The sequence below is a fragment of the Chenopodium quinoa genome, unplaced genomic scaffold, assembly GCF_001683475.1.
Source record: "Chenopodium quinoa cultivar QQ74 unplaced genomic scaffold, ASM168347v1, whole genome shotgun sequence".
Taxonomy (NCBI): Eukaryota; Viridiplantae; Streptophyta; class Magnoliopsida; order Caryophyllales; family Amaranthaceae; genus Chenopodium; species Chenopodium quinoa.
Window position 1 is genome coordinate 1,276,700 of NW_018744895.1, and position 22,738 is coordinate 1,299,437.

Genomic DNA, 22,738 nt, shown 5'->3' on the forward strand with positions numbered 1-22,738 from the left:
TACCATTTTTTTATTCTTGTTATCAAGCATATAGTATTAAGAGTTGCATGTAATTATTTAGTACATTGATCTCTTAATACATTTCTTTTAAAAATTACATATCAATATTAATACATTTTTTTAAAATCATATCATATCACTAATAAATAAAGTCGGTCTCGCACCCAGACAACGAGACATCGACACTTGTCATTCAATTTTCGTCAAGTGTCGAGCCACGTAAACGACAAATAGGTATTATTGTGACACATATGATGCTAAGTAACCGAATTTTGGATGGTTTTTATAGGATAAAAATGTTGTATAGAGTTTTATTGTCGATATACTTCTAATATTTCATATATACAAAATTGATGGTAACTTTTAATACATCCTAAAATTCTTTTAAAAAGTTATTTAAAATAAAATTCATTTATAATATATTTAATTTATTTTAAAAAAAATAGAGAATTGGTAAAAAAAAAAAAAAAAAAAAAAAAAAAAAAAAAAAACAGTTTTAATCAGTAAAAATAATTTTAATTTGGTAAAGTAAAACTACAATAAGTAGTAAGTACACTATTATATAAAAATAAGCGGTATGATATCGTAAGTCTAAATTCTGCATTATCAAAAGGATTATATGATTATATTTAACATTTAAGCCAAAATATTTTAAAATTTTTTTACCAACAATTCGGGCATCGTCCAGGCAAAATAAAAATAAGAGAATTTGTGAAATATGACGCTGTAATTAGCTAGATAATTCTTAATATTTCATGTAACTAAAAAAGGGGGATTTTTTATTTTATTTTTTTTTAATTTGGTCTTCAGTCTATTACTTTTGTTGTTAAATTTTCAACTATGATACATACAAATTTTTAGGATTTCATACATATAAATAAAGTAGGCATTTTTTCGAGAGCATTCGGTGTGCCACATAAGCAAAGATATTATTTAGACCAATTAAAAATTAGATTTGTATTTTATTTTAGAATTAAAAATTCACTGGCCACCTAAGCAAAAGTTTATAAATTTTTTAGATTGATGTGCAATAATTATACTTTTCTAACTTGCAATAGCAAGTTAATCAAATATTATAGGATATAATTAAGAAAATAATCCTTTTTATGAGATTGATGTGTAAAAAAAAACAATTAAAATTCAATCGTCACGTAAGCAAAATTAACGAATGAAATTTAAAATGTAAAAAACAACAAATAGTGATTATTTATTTATATATTTATTATAAATTATCCTTTTATAAAATTTATGCAAGAAAAACCATGCACCGCACGGGCTTTCATCTAGTTTAATATGTATGAAAAATGATACGTCAATCAATGTTACCAATGTCTAAAAAATTATAAATCTTAGTTAATAATTTCATTAAATTTTAGCAAACTAAATAAACTTTGCTTAAATTTTATCTAGAAAAAAGAAAAAAAATTAGTTTGGTGAAGATTATTTAATTTTAAAATATAAAATCAATTTCAATAAAATTAAGTTTTAATCACTAAAAGCGATAACTTCAAAGACAAATACAATTGTGAATCTGTAAAAATAATTATTGATCAGTAAATATATCGAAGTTAAACAAAAATAATTTAGGCTCTACAATTTTGTAAAAAACAAAATTACATTAATTATTAATATTGAAATTAAATTATTTTTACTAATTGAAAAATATATTTATTTCATAATTAGAGTTATTTTTATAAATTTATTAATTAATAGTTTAGTTGGCCACATATATCACTACAAGAAAAATACCTTTTCGTAGCGATTATTTTAACATTTCGTACCGATTGTAATTGGTACAAAAAAATTCTCAACGAATGGTTATTCGATACAATATATGTTGTTACCATAGCCTTTAGTAGTGTTTTTCGCTTTTGCTGGGGTTGTCCTCATTAATCGATACGGAGAACTACATTCAATTACGGTGATTACTGTAGCGATTATAATCACTACAAATGTTGAACTCATTTTCCACAAAAAATAAATAAAAAAATCCCTACCTATGATCTATACAAGGTTCGAACATGAAACCTCAACCTCTAATATTAAATGTTTATCCAATAAGCCATGATATATTTTATGTTCTCATAGTCAAACAAATTTAAAAATCTAATGTAAAAAAGGCTTTTCGTATCAATTTTTGGGTTTTAGTGGCGATTGTAAACGATACGTTTTTCCATAATTTTATAAATGAGAAGAAAAAAGGTGAATAAATATTAGGCCAAATTAGAAAATAACACCCAAAAAAACCCCCGCTTTTGATAATAACACCACAAAAAAAAAAAGTTTTATTATAACACCACCAAAAATCCCAAAATTTTGGTTTCACCATCCACTAACGGATTTTTGGATGGGAACCGTTAGTGGGGCCCGCCATGTACACGTGTCAGTTGTTTATTGGCTTAAAAATAATTAAAAAAAAAAACGTACCCCCTAACCCAGCCAGCTACCTCCACCACCGGCGCCGATCCCACCCATACCTAGCCCCTGAAATCGTCGACAAAGCTCCGAAACCGTCGCCGAACCATAGTGACCCCAACCCACACCTTTGCCTAACACCGTTATCCCAGCCCACACCTTCGCCGAACACCGTTACCCCAACCTAAACCAGCCGAAACCCCAGCCCACACCGTCGCCGAACACCGCTACCCCAGCCCACATCGTCGCCGCACGACCGTAACCCCAACCTAAGCCAGCCGAAACAACAGCATCACACCCACCACTTTCGTCGAACTCCTCTCCCCTACTTAAAACTGTCGCCAAACCGCCGAAACCCCAACCCACACCCATACCCAAACCCAAACCCGTACCCAGAAACCAAAGTGGCGGCGAATTATGCGGTGGATTTCGTTTTCGTGACGGTTGATAGGACTAGGATGGTTGTCGCTAGTTATGAGGGTGGTGGTTGGCCTGATTTCGCTGGTTTTGGTGGGATAAAGGGTGCCGGCGGCTAGGATTGGGCTGCCGGTGGAAGGCTAGTGGCTGGGTTAGGGTGTTTTTTTTTTATTTAATTTTTTTAAACCAATACCTATTTGACACGTGTCCATAGGGGTCCCACTAACGGATTCCATCCAAAAATCCGTTAGTAGGTGGTGAAACCAATTTTTTGGGATTTTTAGTGGTGTTATAATAAAACTTTTTTTTTTGAGGTGTTATTATCAAAATCAAGGGCTTTTTTGGGTGTTATTTTCTAATTTGGCTTAAATATTATTATGTTTTTCGTATCGATTTCATATGGGTTTACTATGTCGATTGTAAAATGATACGGATTCCTCTACTATTTCACAAACACATGTGCATATTGTAGCGAATGTACAATCGCTACGAAAAACCAATTTTCTTGTAGTGTATGAATTTGCATTTCTGCTAACTTAATGTAATCTAATATCATATTGAAAGGAATGGTGTCCTTCGAACAAGTGTATTATTCCGATAAAGGGTTCGGAATTAATTAGGAAAGCTAATTATTTAGTGAGGTCAAGTGATCGAAATGCCTGTCTGGAGGCCGCTTCCGATTAGTGATTAAATATTACAGCTTGCTCTTGACTGAACCCTTCGGATCACACCCAACCGTGTAACCGAACCAAAGCGACGAATTAATCCGAGGGATTAAATGAGTCGATAGAGATTTAATGAACTAAGACGTCGGATTCCGAGCTTAGAGCGTCGAAGCCGAGTGTTGAACGTCGAGTCGATTTACGTAATTAACGAGACGAGGAATTAGTCAAAGAACAAGTCAACGCGCGCAAAAATCCTAGCCTCGCAATGGCCTAGCCAAGCGAGGGCTAGGTGGGCTAGCATAGCTAGCCGGGCACCTTGCCGCAAGGCAATGCTTGGCTACAAGCCCAGCATGCATTGGCTGGGCGAGCAGCCCTGCAAGCAAGGCATGGCAGCATGCCCGAGCATGCATGCGGGCTGGCACGCCCAACAGCTCGCGCGCCAAGCACCTACTGCTAGCACTGAGCTTGGTGAGTAGCAGCAGCGCCCGGTAACAAGCAGCCCGCATATGCGCAGCTTGTTGCTGCAGGCTGGTGCGGCAAGGCCCAGCTGAGCAGGCCTAACCTAGGGACCGGGCGCCAGCATGGCTGCCTTGGTGCCCAAGGCGGGTTACCAGCTGGAAGCCTCCCATTGCACCCAATTTTGTGAGGGGTTGGCTTGGGGAGAAAGGGAGGTGTGGTCCTCCCTTGTGGTTTTCACCTACTCCCTTACTCTCCTTGTGACACTTGTTGTTTGCTAATTTAATTGCTATTTTAATTTAATTTAGAATTAAATTAATTCATTCTTTTTGGTATTTCACCAACTCTCCCACATGGAAAGTTGATGGAAACTCATTAGAGCTTTTCCCTATTAAGTACCTACCTTGGGTATTGGGAAGACTCACTTGAGTAGAATTCAAAAGGAATCTCCCAAAGTGTGAGAAAGCCTAAAGTTTGTAAACCTCTAGTAATTTTGGTCCAGCCCCGTCTAAGCTACAGAATAGGGGTCGGTTCGGTGATCGAGAATGTGAGACGTTGGAGGTCTTGCATTTGCAGGGCTTGAAGTTTTCTAAGTTTGAGCACGAGTTGCGAGCGAAGCACGTGCAAGGGTGAGCTTCTTTCTCTCTCTTCTCTTTATTATGTGTTTGTGTTTTCTTTATTTTCATGTTATGTAGTAATTATTATGCATGCGATCCAATTTTGCGATTTTGTTTCCGCGCGGTATCGGAGACCGCAAAATCTAACAGCGATATAAGAGCCTCTTGCATTTAATTTTTACAACTAAAAATTAATTAAGGTGATTTAAATGGATTTAAATTTCTGGATTAGCAACGTAATTAGATTAGGACCTCGTTTTTAATTGGATTAAAATCGTATTTTTGCTATTTTGGCCTACAAACCCAGATTTTGTCTCAAAATAGTGATTTTTGGGTGGAATCGATGTTCTAAATCATTCTATATCTACAAAGTGTTTAAAAATGACCTTCTGGAAACCAAAATCCATCTAGAAAGTGGTTTTTCGAGGGGTTTTTCGTTTAGAACGAAATTTTTTAAATCTTTAAACCTTGATTAATTATGGCATGCAATTGTTAGATTATGTGTTTGATTATACCATTAATCTTTTGCAATTTCATACCTTACTAAGAATATTTATGAAGTAAATTGGTTGCTTAATTTGCTGAGCTCTTAATTTCACATAAACTTAAAATTTCACATTCTTGCAAATAAATTACTTGTAATGTGAAAGTTTATGGTGAATATGATCTTTGAAGCCCTTAAATATGTTAAAAATTCAATCTTTAATGGTTTAAATGGTTGAATTTTAACTTGCTAAAATCCATAATGAAATTTTTTTGGTTTTAATCATTTTGGAAGTTGATTAAAATCTTAAATGTTAATACTTGTGCTTGAAATATTATTATTCATATTGGAAGGTTGTAATATTCAAATGTGCATGACTAATAAGTGTTGGATAAATTATTTCATTGGATTTTTGTTCATTTTTCCAACTTTTTTTTGTCAAATCCCATTATTAATTTATGTTGGTTAAATTAACTGTGAGAATAGCCCTCAAATTTTGTTGCATCAAGTTGAGCCAAAAATAATTAATACAATGGTTCTTGAATTAATTTTGGTTTGTGCACTAAAATTGAATTTGATTAAGTTAGACTTGTTTTAATTTCAAAATTGCTCAATATTAGTTTTAAAATCAATTTAGAATTAATTTTACGTCACACAAAAATTCGAAATAAAATTCCAAAGCACACCAAGCACAAAATCGAAGCACAAGGCTTCGAGCACCCAGGCTCGGCTAGCAATTGCGCAGCCCGCATGTTGCTCCCAAGCCAGGTGAGTGAGTGTGTGCGATGTGTGTGAGCAGTTGCGTGGGATGATGCGGCAAGGCAGCCCGTAAGCACTACCAAGCAGCGCCCAGCCCATAAAGGCTGAGGTTGCTAGGTAGCGCACCTTGCAAGCGCTAGCAGGCACAACAGCAGGCTGCCAATTCCAGCAGCGTACAAGCATGCACAACATGCTGCGAGGCTGCTGGTGCCAATAGGTGCCTCGTGCGCTTCTAGCTATGCGTGCTAGCACCCGCACGTAGTTCTGGCTAGGGTGCCTAGCAACCCTAGCCCTTTGGCTTGGATGTTAGGCACTCGGCCTTATGGGGGTTAGCTATTTTGCGGTTGTAATTAAAACGAGGCCAGGCCTGGTTTTTCACGTACTTGCAATATTTGACAAAAATTTTGTTAACCGGCTTAATTAATTTTAATTGGATTAATTTTAATTAAGTTGGATGTGGAATTTAGTGGGAGCTTCATTAATCGTTTTGAGCTTAAATTAGCCCTGATTGTGCCTTTGTTATTGCGTTAGTTCACATAATCAGATAAACAATTTGACTAGTTTTAATTAGGCGTGTTAATTGGATTAACCACCTAAGTTAGTAACTAGTATGCGCTCGTTTGATACATTGTGTTGTATCGTTGCTTGAATTATTTGTAATATGCATTGGCAATTCACTTTAGTGAATGGATGAATGGAATAGTGTAGATGTTCTAATGCAAATTTTACAAAATGGCAACTAGTATGGCCCGACTAGGATACAAAATACGGACTACGTTCTGTTTTGTATTTTTGTAAATCTAAATACAGACTACGTGCCGTTAAGTATTTTTGTACTTAATTTATTTAGATTAGTCCTAGTTTTTCTAGTAGTTGCATAATTGGTGGTGATGCCTCAAAGACGACGTTTCTAAGAAGACGAAGCCAAGAAGATACAAAAGAAGGCCTTGAAGATTCAAGTTTCAAGGGGCTCATGCTAGTTTGCCACTGCATCTTTATTATGCTTTATATATTTTGCTTATATATCAATAGTAGAAAAACTGAAATCAGCACCGCCTTTTTCGCACCGAATTTTAAAAACCGGTGCAAAAAAAAATAGGCGGGATTGAGCGAAAGAGTTTTCGCATCGGTTCCAACCAAATCGGCGCGGAATAAAAAAGGAGGGGAAGATTTTTCGCACCGGCTCAAACCAAACCGGTGCGAAATAATGTTTTAGCACCGGTTCAAACCGGTGCGGAATTAAAAAAAATAATCGGGCTCCCACTTCTTCTTCTTTCTTTCCCCCTGCTTTTCATTATTTCTCTTTTCCCTCCCAAATTTTTGCCCTTCTCTTCCACCACCTCCTAAGTTTCTTATTCTCCATTGAAGCGGTTTCTGAGCTTTACTCACGCTGCACCTCCTTCTCTCTCCATATCTCTCCTCTATTGAAGCTCGTAGTGCTCTTTATTCTCCATTGAAGCAGCTTCGAGCTTTCTCACCTCAATTGAAGCAGCTTCAAGGTAAGATTTTTTCTTAGTCCTTTTTAAATTATCAAATTCCTTTGCAATCTAGGGTTTTTCGTTGATTTTCTTTTCAGTTTAGTAATTTTAGGGTTCTTGTAATCTAGGGTTTGTCATTGAAGCGCGCACGGCTCCCCCTCAACCACAACGGCCTTCTTGTCACGGCGACTCCCCCTCGAACAATGTCTGGTGAGCTTGCCTTTCCGGTTTCCTTTAATGCCTATTATATTGCTAGCTTGCTGTGAATTGAGTTATTGCCTTGTTGTAAGCTTGCAAATTTTTTATGGGTATTTTATGCATTTTTTTTTTGTTAGAAGCCATTAAAGTGTATTTTATGAATCAATGTCTTTGTTACAGGAAAGTGTTAAAGCATGTATGCATATTCATGATTAATTCTTGTTGTATTTATCGAAATCACAGTGATGACCTTTTATTAGATAACTATATCGTTGTCTTGTTGAATAATTGATTATTTGATTGAATTAGAGTACTAGAGCAATTAGTTATTTAGTTGAATATTTGGATTTGAGTACTTGTGGAGTTGTTGATTATTAATTAATTGATAGACATGATAGATTGATACTTTGATAGTTCATAGTTTCCAATTGATAAATGATAGTTCATACTTACTAACTTTTGTTTTTTGTTTTTTTGTTTTGTTTTTGTTTTTTTAATACATTCATATGTGAATTGAAGCACAACTTTAGCTTGAAGACTACATATTTAGCTCAAGTAGGAAGTTAAAAAGAATACATCCATTGTACTTGCTATATTGGTATGAATATACACTTTACTAAGCTATATTTCTTTCTCTTTATTCATTTAGTAAAAATTTTTATGCTATTACAACTTGTGTATTGTTTAATGACAAATAAATACAACAATATATAAAATGCTTGCATCATCATATGCCTAGATACTCATTCAAGGCTTTCTCATTAGGAGAAAGTCTTGAATAGTCCCTGGTTGGGACCGTTCTTGAACGTTTACTCTCACTTAGGTGGTGAATGTATGTTTTTTTTTCGATTTTAAGGAACATCTTGGCTTACCATTTCCTCACCCTGTTTTCTGGGTACATATGTGGGTAAGTAATTATCTACATCATGTACTTGGAGAGCTGGGGGGAAATGCTGCCGGATTTCCTTAAAATTGGAAAGTCGACATACATTCACTAGTGAGATTAGACGTTCAAGGATGGGTTAGGTTGGAGTGATAAGGACCCTTTGAAAGCATATATGCATTTTTTTACTATATGAATGGTATATGCATTGTGTGTGGTTGAATTTGATTTAAATATATAATAGCAATTATACATTATTCATAATATGTTGCTATGTTTAGAGACAATTTACTAAATGGAGAAGGATCGTGGTTGGATGTATGGTAGACGTAATACATTGGAATTCTTTCATGGGGTTCAAGAGTTTTGCGAGAGGGCTTCATCTTATCAGCGCAAAATGGGTGTCGATTGCCTCTATTGTCCTTGTGTTGATTGTAATATTGTGAAGGTGGTCAATAGTGTTGAAATCATTAGAGATCATGTAATTTGTCATGGGTTTAGGCTTAAATACCATGTGTGGATTTGGCACGGTGAAGAAGGAGAGTACAGTGGGAATGTTGATGGGAATGATGTGCATGATAGAAGCAATGAGATTCGTGTGGACGAGGAATACAGGAATGATGAATATATTATTGATAATGGTGATGAGGATGGATTTGAGGATGATAAGGGGGATGAGGTCGAGGATGAAGGGGTGGATGAGATGATGCGTGGTGTTGAAGGTGACGTGTTTGAGTCATTATTGGAGGCTTCTAAAAAGCCTTTGTATCCTGGGTGCATTAAATACTCCAAACCATCAGCCGTGCTAACACTTTTTAACATTAAGTCGAAGCATGGGTGGACGGACAATAGTTTTACTTCTTTGTTGACCGCGTTAAGTGAGATGTTGCCTGACGAGAATGAAATTCCTAAGTCTTACTATTATGCAAAGAAGCTCATGTGTCCATTTGGTTTGGAGTATAAGAAGATACATGCATGTCCTAATGATTGTATTCTTTATCGAAATGAATATGAACAATTGGAGGAGTGTCCACGATGCAAGAAGTCGCGCTACTAGCGCATGAGTTGCAATGTTGGTACGAAGGGACCTCCTGCTAAGGTGTTGTGGTATCTTCCCATTATTCCAAGGTTTAAGCGTCTATTCTCAACACTAAAAGACGCTAAAAACTTGAGGTGGCATGCAGAGGGAAGAAAGAAAAACAGAATGCTGAAGCATCCAGCCGACTCCTCGCAATGGAAGAACATTGATATGAAGTTTGGGAAATGTGGTGATGAAGCCAGAAATTTAAGGCTAGGGTTGTACACGAACGGGATGAATCCATTTGGCACTCTTAGTACCCAACACAGCACATGGCCGTTATTTTTAGTGATCTACAATTTGCCTCCTTGGTTGTGCATGAAACGTAAGTATGTAATGCTTTCACTACTAATAATGGGGCCAAGGCAACCTAGAAACGACATAAATGTTTATCTTGCGCCACTTGTTGACGATTTGAGAAAGATGAAGGACGAAGGGGTTTCCGTTTTTTATGTTCATAAGAATGAGATGTTCACATTGCGTGCAGCTCTTATGTGGACCGTTAGTGATTTTCCTCTATATGGCAACTTGTCTGGGTACAAGAACAAAGGAAAAAAAGCATGCCCCATTTGTATTGATGACCACACCAAGCATGCGCCTTGATCATTCTCACAAAGACGTGTACGTGCGGACGCGAAGGTTTCTCAGGCGCGATCACCCGTACCGTAGGTAGAAAAAGGTTTTTGATGGGACAGCGAAAGAGGGGACTGCACCTAGACCATTGAATGGCGAGGAGGTTTATGCTCGAGTTAAGGGTATACGAACAGTATTTGGAAAAACAGAAAAAGCTGCGGACTCAACTGCTCTCTTTAAAAAAGAACCAATCTTTTGGAAGCTTCCGTACTGGAAAGAACATGACGTTAAACACTATCTTGATGTAATGCATATAGAGAAGAATGTGTGTGATGCTCTTGTGGGAACGCTGATGAATATTCAAGGCAAAACAAAGGATGAAAAGGGTGCACGGTTAGATTTAAAAAAGATAGGGGTTCGTCAAGAATTGTGGGCTCAGGAAAAGGTTAGATAGGGAAAAGAACAGGCTAAGGAAAATGAAATGAGTTCGAAAAAAGGAAAGGGAAAGAGCATTGGAAAGGGAAAGGAAAAGGGAAAGGCCACGGATGCGTCGAAGAATAAATATGAGGGAAAAACCAAGGATGAAAAGGCTTATTTAACTCCGGCTTGCTACACATGATCAAGGGTAGAAAAACGGATGTTTTGTGCATGTCTGTACGGCATTAAGGTTTCATCAGGGTACGCATCTAACATGAAAAGATCTGTATCCTTAAATGGAGAATTGAAGCTGACTAGTATGAAATCCCATGATTGTCATGTTATGATGCAAGTATTCCTACTAATTGCAATACGTGGTATTTTACCGAAGCACGTGAGGGAAGCTATTACAAGCCTTTGTTCGTTTTTCAATACAATATGCCGCAAAGTGCTTGATCCTTGTACACTTGATGCTTTGCAGACGGATGTGGTTGTGACTTTGTGCAAATTTGAGATGTACTTCCCACCCTCATTTTTTGACATAATGGTGCATCTAATTCTTCATTTGGTGCGTGAGATTAAGTTGTGCGGTCCTGTGTTCATGAGGTGGTGCTATCCTTTTGAAAGACACATGGGTACATTGCAAAATAAAGTAAGGAATCGGGCTCACCTGGAAGGAAGTATGATTCAAGGGATCGTGGGTGAGGAGATTGGTAATTTGTGGCCGACTATATAGCTGTTGTTGATCCTATTGGTCTTCCTACTTCTCGACATGAAGGGAGACTTGATGGTCATGGCACAATCGGGTCGAAATGAATGCCACCTGACCGAGATAAGTTCTTACAAGCACACCTATATGTGTTGCACCATGTTGCAGATGTTCACCCATATTTAGACGAGCACATGGCTAGTTTGCGTGATGAATTTCCATTAAAAGGTGAAAGAGCATTGATGCAATTGCATAATAAGAGTTTTGTGAGTTGGTTTCGTGATCGAGTGATGGGTAGAATGGATGAGAGTGTCACTGATTCAGTAAGGTGGCTTGCTTATGGTCCTAGGGATGATGTTCGCTCATTTGAGGGATATGACATAAATGGGTACACTTTTTGGACTGAGCATCAGGATTTGAAATCTTCCTCGACCCAAAATAGTGGTGTAACGCTTGTGGCATCGTCAAGGTAGTTTGCAAGTGCTAAGGATAAATCACCCGTTGATGTAGAGTTGTCATACTATGGTCGAATTCAAGAAATATGGGAGCTTGATTATTGTAACTTCACGGTTGCTCTTTTCCAGTGTAAGTGGGTTGATAATATCAGGCGTAACGTCAAATATGATGACTTTACTCTTGAAGATCTTGGCCACTTTAATGATAGTGCGGAACCATTCAAAATGCGTCCTAAAACCCTTGAATTGCTCTTTTCATGTGATTTCAAGCCTTAGTCTCCTATAACTAAGTAATATTGACATATTTTGAGAAAGAATGTGTTGATTTGATAAGAAATGTAGGATATAGGCACCCTAGTAGTCATATAGGCCTTATTTGAGCCATTTTGGATGAAAATGCGTCCTTAAACCGTTAAAATGCTCTTTTCATGTGATTTCAAGCCTTAGCCGCCTATAAATAAGTAAAATTGACATGTTATGAGGAAGAATGAGTTGATTTGATAAGAAATGTAGGAAATAGGCATCCTAGTAGTCATATAGGCGTTATTTGGGCCATTTTGGATTAAAATGCGTCCTAAAACCCTTGAATTTCTCTTTTCATGTGATTTCAAGCCTTAGCCGCCTATAACTAAGTAATATTGACATGTTATGAGAAAGAATGAGTTCATTTGATAAGAAATGTAGAAAATAGCCGAAGTAGTAGTCACATAGGCCTAAGTAATAAATTTTTGGCTAAGTGAACTTGTAAATGTATTTTTACATGCATAACCTAAGTAATTAATTATAACATAATTTTTGTTTATTCCAAGTTTTGCAACGTACAAAAGGGAGGTACATTGACAAGCAAGGAATTTAATGAAGTTCGAGACATGTTGACGTCTTTCATCACCTTTAATTTGTAAATGTCATTTCTATTGGAATTTATATTTTGTTAATTTATTTAACTACATTATTAATTAGTATTGTTTGTAAATATGACACTTTTTTTTTTTTTGAGGAATTGTAAATATGACCCTTCATTGTATTGCATTAGGGATTATTAATTAATATCTATGTATTGTTGTTATTATTTCAATTTAGAAATTATCATTATTATTTTTAATATTATAATAATAATTATTATTACTGTTATTATAATATATTATAATAATGGTAGAATTAATGCAGGATGTACAAGTTTTTTATTATTATTAATATTAATATTATTATTTATTGCCAAAAAACAAAAAAAAAAAAAGTTAAAGGCACCGGTTAAGGCTTGAAACTGGTGCCAATTATATGTAAAAAAAAAAGGCGCGCCAGGTACTTTTAGCACCGGTTAACCGGTGCCAAAGAGTGTAATTCGCACTGGTTAACCGGTGCTAAATCTTAGAATTGGCACCGGTTTTGAACCGGTGCGAATCTTCAGGTTTTTGGCGTCCTTCAAATCTGGACCGGTTCAAAACCGGTGCTAAATGGGGGGTTTGAACCGGTGCTAAATACCATTTTTCGCCTAGTGTATAATTACGATATTAGATGCATGTTTTAGGATTTCGAATGTTGAATGATTAATTTAGTTCACTTAAATCAACCAACATAGAAACCCTAGGTCCCTATAAAATTGAGTTAAAATTTGCCATTCCAAAATAACACTTATGAAAACTTTGAAAGTAGTTAATGGGTTATGCCAAAGCAAGGAATTACCACTCTCCTAGAGAAGTAAGGTATACTAGGTATACATGTTAGTTTTGGTTAAACTCAACGATATCAGTAATGAGTCCTTAGATGTTGTGGCAATGGAGATAAACGTCAAGAAAGCATTAGATGCGATTAGCAATTGGATTGCTTAACTTAAAATATTAAGTGTTAAGACAAGCCAAAGCATGCTTAATCACCTTTTGATTTTTGGGGTCTTGGAATTGTTTTATTCTCGCCTAAAAGGGACAAATTTTAATGTGTGGATAAAACATTTAATAAGATTTTGGGGTCTTGGAATCGTTTTATTCTCGCCTAAAAGGGACAAATTTTAATGTGTGGATAAAACGTTTAATAAGATTAAAAATTTGCATGTATGCTTTAAATTTCAAGCTTATTATGTTGTTATCTTGATAAATGGTTATACTTTGCACTTATATTTGTAGTATTCTAAATCAAATTATTATGTTTCCAACGATTGGTAGAGGAAATCTTTGAGGATAGTTCTCAAAGAAAGAAAGCCACATTTTTAAAATACAAATTTTCATAAATGACTTTTATGGCTAAGTCCGAAAGGACGGTTGGACATCATGTATTCAAAATACTAGGTAGTTTTGATAGACATGAATTATTGAGTTGAAAACTAAAATTGTCAATAGTTGACAACCAACATATCTTTTCGCTTCATACACAAATGAGTAGGACTCATTGATGTAGTAATTCAAGTACGAATTAAAGGAAAATAACTTTGTTTTACGGCGCATTAATGCTTAATTATGCCTAACAAAGTATAAAAGTCAAAACCCCTAAAGAAGTGATTCTTCAAGTTGAGAGATGATGTATGATAAGAAATATAGGAAACAAGGAACATAGAAGAGGAATACGAGATTCCAATTCTTCCTAAGAGTGTTCATGTTATCCTAGTTAACTTAGCAAGTTGTCTTCACAAGTATCGAATACTGCTTGAATGTTCCACTTTGAAGTGACCTCAAACCATTGAAGTTAAGCTAAGTTATTGACTTACGAGCTTGACATGAAGCAAGTGGTGCTACATCAATTGTAAGGTCATCTGCTTTGTTTAAAGGCCTTTTGAAGCTAAGGCTGGAAAAATAATAGTTATTGTGTTCCATAATCAATAAACGTTCCGATTACACACGGAAAGACTCACATTCAAAGTAAAAGAGCAATAGTTGTTGGTTTTATTTGAAATGCATGGTTGTTTAAGCCATGAGTCAAGGATACTTGATTATTAACAAACATTTCTCTAACATGAAAACTCACAACGTTCAAGTCATGGACATGATTTATGTTCCGAATATTTTTAGCAATGTCACATCAACAAGAACGTACTCAAGGTTCCATTAGATAGACTCTCGATAGTTAATCGATTCGAAATCGTTCTAAGACAAGAAAGTCTTACTTTTTGAAACCGACAAAGAAAGGAGTTATTGTGCTTGGTACAGACAATTGACCCCGAAAGCTGATATGCCTATTTTATATAGTGATTTACCCTTGTCCCTTGGTCATATTTTGGAGTATTTTTGGCTCCACCGAGCCACTTTTATTACTAATATGCATTTTCTAATGTTTCCGTAGTTTTGGTATTGTTTTATAGGAAATTGCGGATTTGGAGCATTTTCCCAAACTTATATGAGCCACTACGAGCATTGGAGTAGGATCGCATTATTTTGACCATATTTTGTAGGCCAAGACCGCGTTGGAGCAATCAAACCGGTGATTAAGGGCTCGGCGAAGAAGAGTTCGAGGCATTGGACCGATTCTTAAAGACCCAGGACGAAATTTGGATTAGGCTAGTTAACGCCTAATTGAGATGTCCAAGTTTCCCGGAAGCTTGCCCGATCAGGCGCGCCCGGCCGGGTGAGGCATATAGAAGAGAAGTGTCCTTCGCCCGGAGGCGCGCCTGACTGGACGTGAGCGAAGCACTCTCCCATCTAAAGGCGGGCCCGGCCGGGCATGATGGCGCTTGATTGGGCGCGTGTTTTTGAGGTGTGATTAGCGATTCTTTCACTTCGATTAGTCTAAGGACAGCTTATGTATAAGTACGCTTTGCTAAGCGAGATTTTGACGGACGTCTTTCATTAGTTAATTTCCAGATTTTGGTTTTAAGCTTTTGGTTAATACTTTTGTTCTCTCAACACTTTTGGTTTATGCAATTTCATATTTTCGTTTATTTTGGTAACGATTCCTTTCCCTTTTATTTTCAGTAATTCAGTTGCTTTAATTAATCATGTCTTGTTTATTTGTTTTGATTAGTTTAGATTTAAATACGTGTGAGTAGTTTTATTTCTAGGGTTGTGGGGATCCATAAATAATATGAAGGGGTGATTCATAATTGTTGATTTTCAATGCTTTGGTTGATTTCCTATTGATTGATTTAATGTTATGCAATTAGATTAGGCTTGGTTTACTTGTATGAGTTATGCAATATTGATTCAAGATTCGAGAGATGAGATTTGATGTTAGGCTTAGTTTCAATAGGCGGGTTAAATTTATAAATGGTTAAGTCAAAATTCGAGAGATGCGATTTAATATCGATAAATTAATTCTATGATTGTAATATGTAGCGAAAGTGCTTTATGATCTGATTAATTGATGCGTTGATAATTGATTGTTGTGTTTTACCCTGGAATATTATTTATTGGTCAAGCTATACCCTAGGCTTTGATTTATTGATTTCTCCTTAGTTTAATTTACTTAAGTTTATTTATTTCCCTTAGTTTAATTCTCACATAAATAATTCGGTTACTTAATAGTTTAGTTTATATTAATTATTTGGAATAGAAAGACTTGTTTTGTGGATTCGACCCTACTTCCCTATCTACTTTAATTAGAGGATTTAGGTAATTCTATTGATTAGGAGATACGGCTTTATGCTGTCAAAATTTGGCTCCATTGCCGGGGAGACGGTTTTATATTTATTCCTAATTATTTTTGTATTCTAGATTATTTTTCTTTCGTCTCAAAGAACGCAAGTTCTTTGAGACAGTTTCTCATATTTGTTTGTTTAGTTCTGTGTTTATGCCCAAGAGTTCTTGATCAGGTTACATTGCATTCGATCCTATAATCGAACGTTCTTTTCATAGATAAAGAACCTTTTCAGACAAGTACGAGATACTTACGAGGGAAATATACCTTTGGAACCCCCATCTGATTCTAGCGACACAGAAACTTCTTCGAAACTAGAATCAGAGATGGCGAATCTGCCACCACCACCACCTCGCAAGCTCAGCGATTATTCGTAGCTGTTCTTGACAGATTTCCCACATCTTGCTCCTACACCAAATCTTGAGGGAGTACAATTCGAGATTAAGCCCTAGTTTATTACTATGATCGAAAGGAAGTAATTTTGCAGAGCTAAGGGTGAAGATCCAAATCTTCATATTTTGGACTTTTACCAATATTGCAACACTATTAGACGCAGGACCAAATCAGGGGGATTCTTTTTCCCTTTTCTTTATGTGGTAAAGCTAAATTGTGGTATAATAGATTAAAGGACTGCCCTTGGTATTACTGAATTGAATTCTCTTGCTATGAATTTCTATAATAAATATTACCCTGCAGAGAGGACAGCTTTGTTAAGGAGTTCAATCCAAAATTTTTCTCAAGAAGCGGATGAATCTTTGTATGAAGCTTGGGAAAGATTTAAAGATTTGTAGAGAGAATGTCCCCATCATGGGTTAGAATGGTGGCAAATAATCCAAGCGTTCTACAACGGGCTTGGAAATTCATCCAGATCAATCCTAGACTCAGCAGCTAATGGAAGATGTAGCAGGAACAATTATCGAAGAGATGGCTATTCATAATTCCCAATATGGGAATCCTAGAGGTTCTGCAAATAAAGGGGAACATAATATCGATTCTGTATCCTTTGTGAAAGCTCAATTATCCTCTATTTATCAGAAATTAGATAATATTAATACTACTATTCCTGTTTCCATGGCTAATGTTTCTGCTATTAATAATACTAACGATGCTTTTTGTGAATGTGGAATTGTAAGTCATTGGGCACAAGATTGTAGGAATTCCATGGAGCAAGTTAATGCCTTCCAAGCCTATAGGCAAAATAACCCATACTCCAACACTTATAATCTTGGTCTCCGAAACCATCCAAATCTTTCCTACCAGAGTACTAATGTGCTAAACCCTTCACATCCACAACAACCACAACAAAAAGCCCCACAACAACCACAACAAAAATACTACCTACCTCCTAACTATAGACCCCAACCACAAACACCACCTCCATCTACTGATTCCTGCCCTGTCAGAAATTAAAATGATGTTAGCCAATATGCAGAAACAGATGCAGAGTAGGGATGCGCAAATTGATTCGATCCTAGCACATACTAAAATCATAGATAATCAAATTGCGTAAGTTTCCTCTACTTTGCAAATTCGCCAGCAGGGAGCCCTACCATCGCAGCCAGTACACCCTATAGATTATGCTAATGTAATTACTTTGAGAAGTGGTTCACACTATGATGGGTCCTCCATGCCCAAAGATGATGAACCTGTTATAACAAATATTGCTAATCCTGATTCTCTTATACCAAACGATGTTGTTATTAGCCTTGTAGGGCTCCAGGGTAACACTAATATATCTTATGGTACATTGCACGGTACAACTCCAGAGAAGGTTACAACTCAAGATAAGATCGGAGATGTACAGAAACTAGTTATCAAACTACCATTCCCTAATAGACATTTGAAGAGTTAGTTGGATAAGCAGTTTGGTAAGTTTTTGGAGGTTTTGAAAAATTTGCAGGTAACAGTTCCTTTCACAAAATTAATTACACAAGTTCCTGCATATGCTAAATTTATGAAAGATATATTGACTAGGAAGAGAGCCTTTAATGAGGTAGAGACTGTAGCTTTTACAGAAGAATGTAATGCTTTATTGCAAAATAAATCTCCACCAAAATTAAAGGATCGTGGTAGTTTTTCTATACCTTATCATATTAGAAATGTCTTCATTGATAAAGCATTATGTGATTTGGGTGCTAGTGTTAGTGTAATGCCAACGTCTGTATGTTCAAGGCTTAATATGGGTGATTTAAAAGTTACTAACATTACTTTGCAAATGGCAGACCGTTCTGTTAAATACCCCTTAGGTATTTAAGAGGATGTACCTGTTAGAGTTGGTAAATTTTTTATCCCTGTTGATTTTGTTGTTTTAGACATGGCTGAGCATACATAAATTCCTATAAAATTAGGTAGACCTTTCCTCCGCATTGCAGGGGCCATTATTAATGTTAAAAATGAAAAACTCACTCTTTCTGTTGAAGATGATAATATCACTTTTAATTTAGGGAAAGTTTTGAAAGGTCCTATGTTTGAGGAAAATTGTTGTGGCATTAATGTGATTAATGTTATTGATGTTATTTGTGAAGATAGCTTACCACGGGTCCTTGCAAGAGATCCCTTGGAGGAAGTGCTTTGTGGTTCACTGCAAGTGATGCTGGTATTTGGAGCAGTGAGGTGGATGCTATCGAGAAAGCTCTCGCACTTGAACAACTTGACCCTAAGGAGAGCAAGAAGGTAGTTAAAATTAGTTCAGGAATCTAAACCTGCAGTGGTTAAGAAACCTGAACTAAAACCTCTCCCTTCTCATTTAAAATATGCGTTTTTAGATGAACAGGAATTACACCCCGTGATCATTAGTACTGCACTCAATGATTCCCAAATTACCCAACTCTTAGAGGTTCTTTGAACCCACAAAAGGGAAATTGGGTACAGTATTGATGATCTCAAGGGTATTAGCCCTGATTTTTGTATGCACAGGATACACTTAGAGGACAATCAGAAGCCTTGTATTCAACCCCAAAGGAGGTTGAATCCTAACACGCAAGAAGTAGTCAAGAAAGAGGTTATGAAATTACTTGATGAAGGTATTATCTATCCTATTTCTGACTCAAAGTGGGTGAGTCCTGTACAGGTAGTTCCTTAAAAGGGTGGGATGATTGTGATTAAAAATGATAAAAATGAATTGATTCCCATTAGAACTGTAACAGGGTGGCGTATGTGCATAGATTATCGTAGATTAAATATTGTCATCAAGAAAGATCACTTCCCTCTCCCTTTTATTGATCAAATGTTGGAAAGGTTAGCTAATCATAAATTTTTCTGTTATTTGGATGGGTATTCAGGATTTTTCCAAATTCCAATTCACCCTGAGGATCAATAGGAAACAACATTTACATGCCCTTATGGTACTTTTTCATATCATAGGATGCCCTTTGGTTTATGTAATGCCACTGCTACTTTTTAATGTAGTATGATGAGCATTTTTTCTGATTTCATAGAGTCTATCATGGAAGTCTTTATGGATGATTTTAGTGTGTATGGGTCTTCATTTGATACATGTTTAGCTAATCTCACTAAAATTTTGAAAAGATGTGAAGAATGCAGTTTGGTCTTAAATTGGGAAAAATATCACTTTATGGTGACAGAAGGTGTGGTCTTAGGTCATATTGTATCTGATAAGGGTATACAAGTAGATAAAGCTAAAGTTTCTGTGATTCAGCAATTACCTCCACCAGTTAATGTTAAGTGGGTTAGAAGTTTCTTAGGCCATGTGGGGTTTTATCGTCGCTTTATCAAAGATTTTTCTAAAATCGCTAAACCACTAACTCAGGTGTTACTCAAGGATGCCCCATTTGATTTTACTGATGAGTGTCTTGAGACTTTCAACAGGATTAAGCAGGCTTTGATATTAACACCTATCATATGTGCTCCTGATTGGAATCTTCCTTTCAAGATTATATGTGATGCCAGTGACTTTGCAGTAGGAGCCGTGCTAGGATAAAGAAAGGAAAAAGTTTTGCATGATATTTATTATGCAAGTAAAACTTTGGATGAAGCCCAAGTCAACTATGCCACTATGAAGAAGGAGTTTCTTGTTGTGATTTATGCTTTCGAAAAATTTAGATCATATCTTGTTGGTTTTGAAATTATTGTTTTCACTGATCATGCAGCTTTGAAATACCTCATAGCCAAGGCGGAAACAAAGCCTAGGCTCCTCCATTGGGTTCTCTTGCTACAAGATTTTGATGTGGAAATTAAAGATAAAAAGGGAGTAGAGAATGTTGTTGCAAATCACTTGTCAAGGATCAAGTATGATGAGGGTAAGGATTCTCTTTCTATAGATGATTCTTTCCCTGATGACCACTTGTTTGCAGTTATTGAGTAACACCCTTGGTATGCCGACTATGCTAATTATTTGGTAGGCGGTACTCTGCCTCCTGATTTTTCCTACCAATAGAAAAAGAGATTCCCTTATGATGTTAAACATTATTTTTGGGATGATGCTTTTCTGTTTCGTGAGTGTGCAAATGGACTATTTTGCAGGTGTGTTCCCAAATGGAAAGTTCACGGTATACTTACAAGATGACACAACTCACCCTATGGTGGACATCATGGTCCCACTAAGACAGTAGCAAAGATCAATGAGTCGGGTTTCTTTTGGCCTACCATGTTCAAGTACGCTCACTCTTTTGTTCAAGCTTGTGACTCTTACCAGAGGACTAGCAACATCTCACGGAGGCATGAGATGCCTCAAACTGGTATTTTAGAAGTTGAATTTTTAATGTTTGGGGTGTAGATTATGAGGGACCTTTTCCCTCTTCAAAAGAGAATCGTTATATCCTTGTCGCCGTTGATTATGTATCCAAGTGGGTTGAAGCCATTTCCACACCTACCAATGATGCCAAAGTGGTCTATAAGCTTTACAAGAAATTTTTTTTCTAGGTTTGGTGTCCCTTAAGCCATTAATAGTGATGGAGGATCTCACTTTCATGAGCGGAAGTTAGATACCCTTCTCAAGAAGTATGGTGTTTACCATAGGACGAGTTTAGCTTATCATCCCCAAACTAGTGGCCAAGTTGAGGATTCTAATCGTGAGATTAAGGCTATTCTAGAGAAGGTGGTAGCAAAGTCTAGGAAGGATTGGAGTGATAAGTTGGATGACATACTTTGGGCATATAGAACCGCATTTAAGAACCCCATTGGTACTTCCCCCTATAGGCTTGTGTATGGGAAAGAATGTCACCTCCCTGTGGAATTAGAATATAAGGCCTATTGGGCAATAAAAGAGCTCAATTTGGATGCTATGTTAGCGGGAGAAAAGAGGCTTCTACAACTTAACCAACTAGATGAGTTTAGGTTGATGGCCTATGATAGTGCACGTGTCTACAAGGAGAAGACCAAGAAATGGGCATGACAAGATGATCCTTTCAAGAGAATTCAAAGAGGGTGACAAGATTTTGTTGTTCAATTCTAGACTTAAACTTTTCCCACAAAAATTGAAGTCAAGGTGGTCGGGTCCGTTCACTGTGAAAAAGGCAAACAAATTTGGTTCTGTTGAGTTATATGATGAGCATGGTGGTGTTTTTAAGGTAAATGGCCAAAGGTTGAAGTTATACCATGAAGGGGCTACGATAGATGCAGGTGAATTACTTCACCTAATCGATTCCATCTCATCTTGATTTATATATGGTAAGAAGGTCGTGCGGGACCTAGATAAACCAGCGCTTTGCGGGAGGCAACCCGTATTTTATTGCTTTATAGAGTAGTTTTTCCCTTTTGTTTTTGTCTTTTGAGAGAAGAAAGGAGGGAATTTAATGTGTTTATGAGTTTTATGTACAGGTTGGAGAAAACGAGTTAGCCAAATTTCGAAGAAAAGAAGAAAAAAAAAATCTGATTCATAGTGCTAAAGGCGCGCACGACCGGGCGCGAGGGTGAGATTTGGAGAAGCCAAGTGTCGCCCGATCGGGCGATAGGCGCCCGACCGGGCACGAGAAATACATCGATTACGAGGTAAAATCGCCCGACCAGGAGAGCATTCGCCCGACCGGGCGCGAGAGTGATGGGAGAAAAAGAAGCAAAGACCGCCCGACCAAGCGTGAGAAGAAGCAAATTAAAAGGAGGAAACTGGCGTGGCCGGGCGAGAATTCGCCTGACCAGGCGCGATCCCAGCAAAATCACCAACGCCAGATCGCCCTATCGGGCGCGCCTCTTTTTCCCAAATCGTTCTCCTTCCTTCTTCCTTATTTCTTCTTTATTTCTCTTTCCTCCTTACTTTCTCTCTCTAAGACCTTATTTTCTCTAACTTATCTCTAAGATTTCTCCTCCATTTCTCATCCAAATTCAAAATTTTTTACATATTTTTCTTCCTCTTTTCTTCCTCTTTATTTCTATCCTAATTTTGTTTGGTATTGAAACAAAACTTTGTAGACCCATATTCAAGATGTTTGGAAAGAGAGCAAGAACACAAGGAGGACGTGGTTCGGGCTCGAGTGCACCGGTTGACCCGGCTCTACAACTACTGTTTGGGGTAAAAATACCCTAAACACGTGGCCCAATGGCCTAGTGACACGTGGCATCCAGCCGTTGGTCAGCAGTGCTCCAATCCTCTGCTGACACGTGTCCTCTAAGCCCTAAA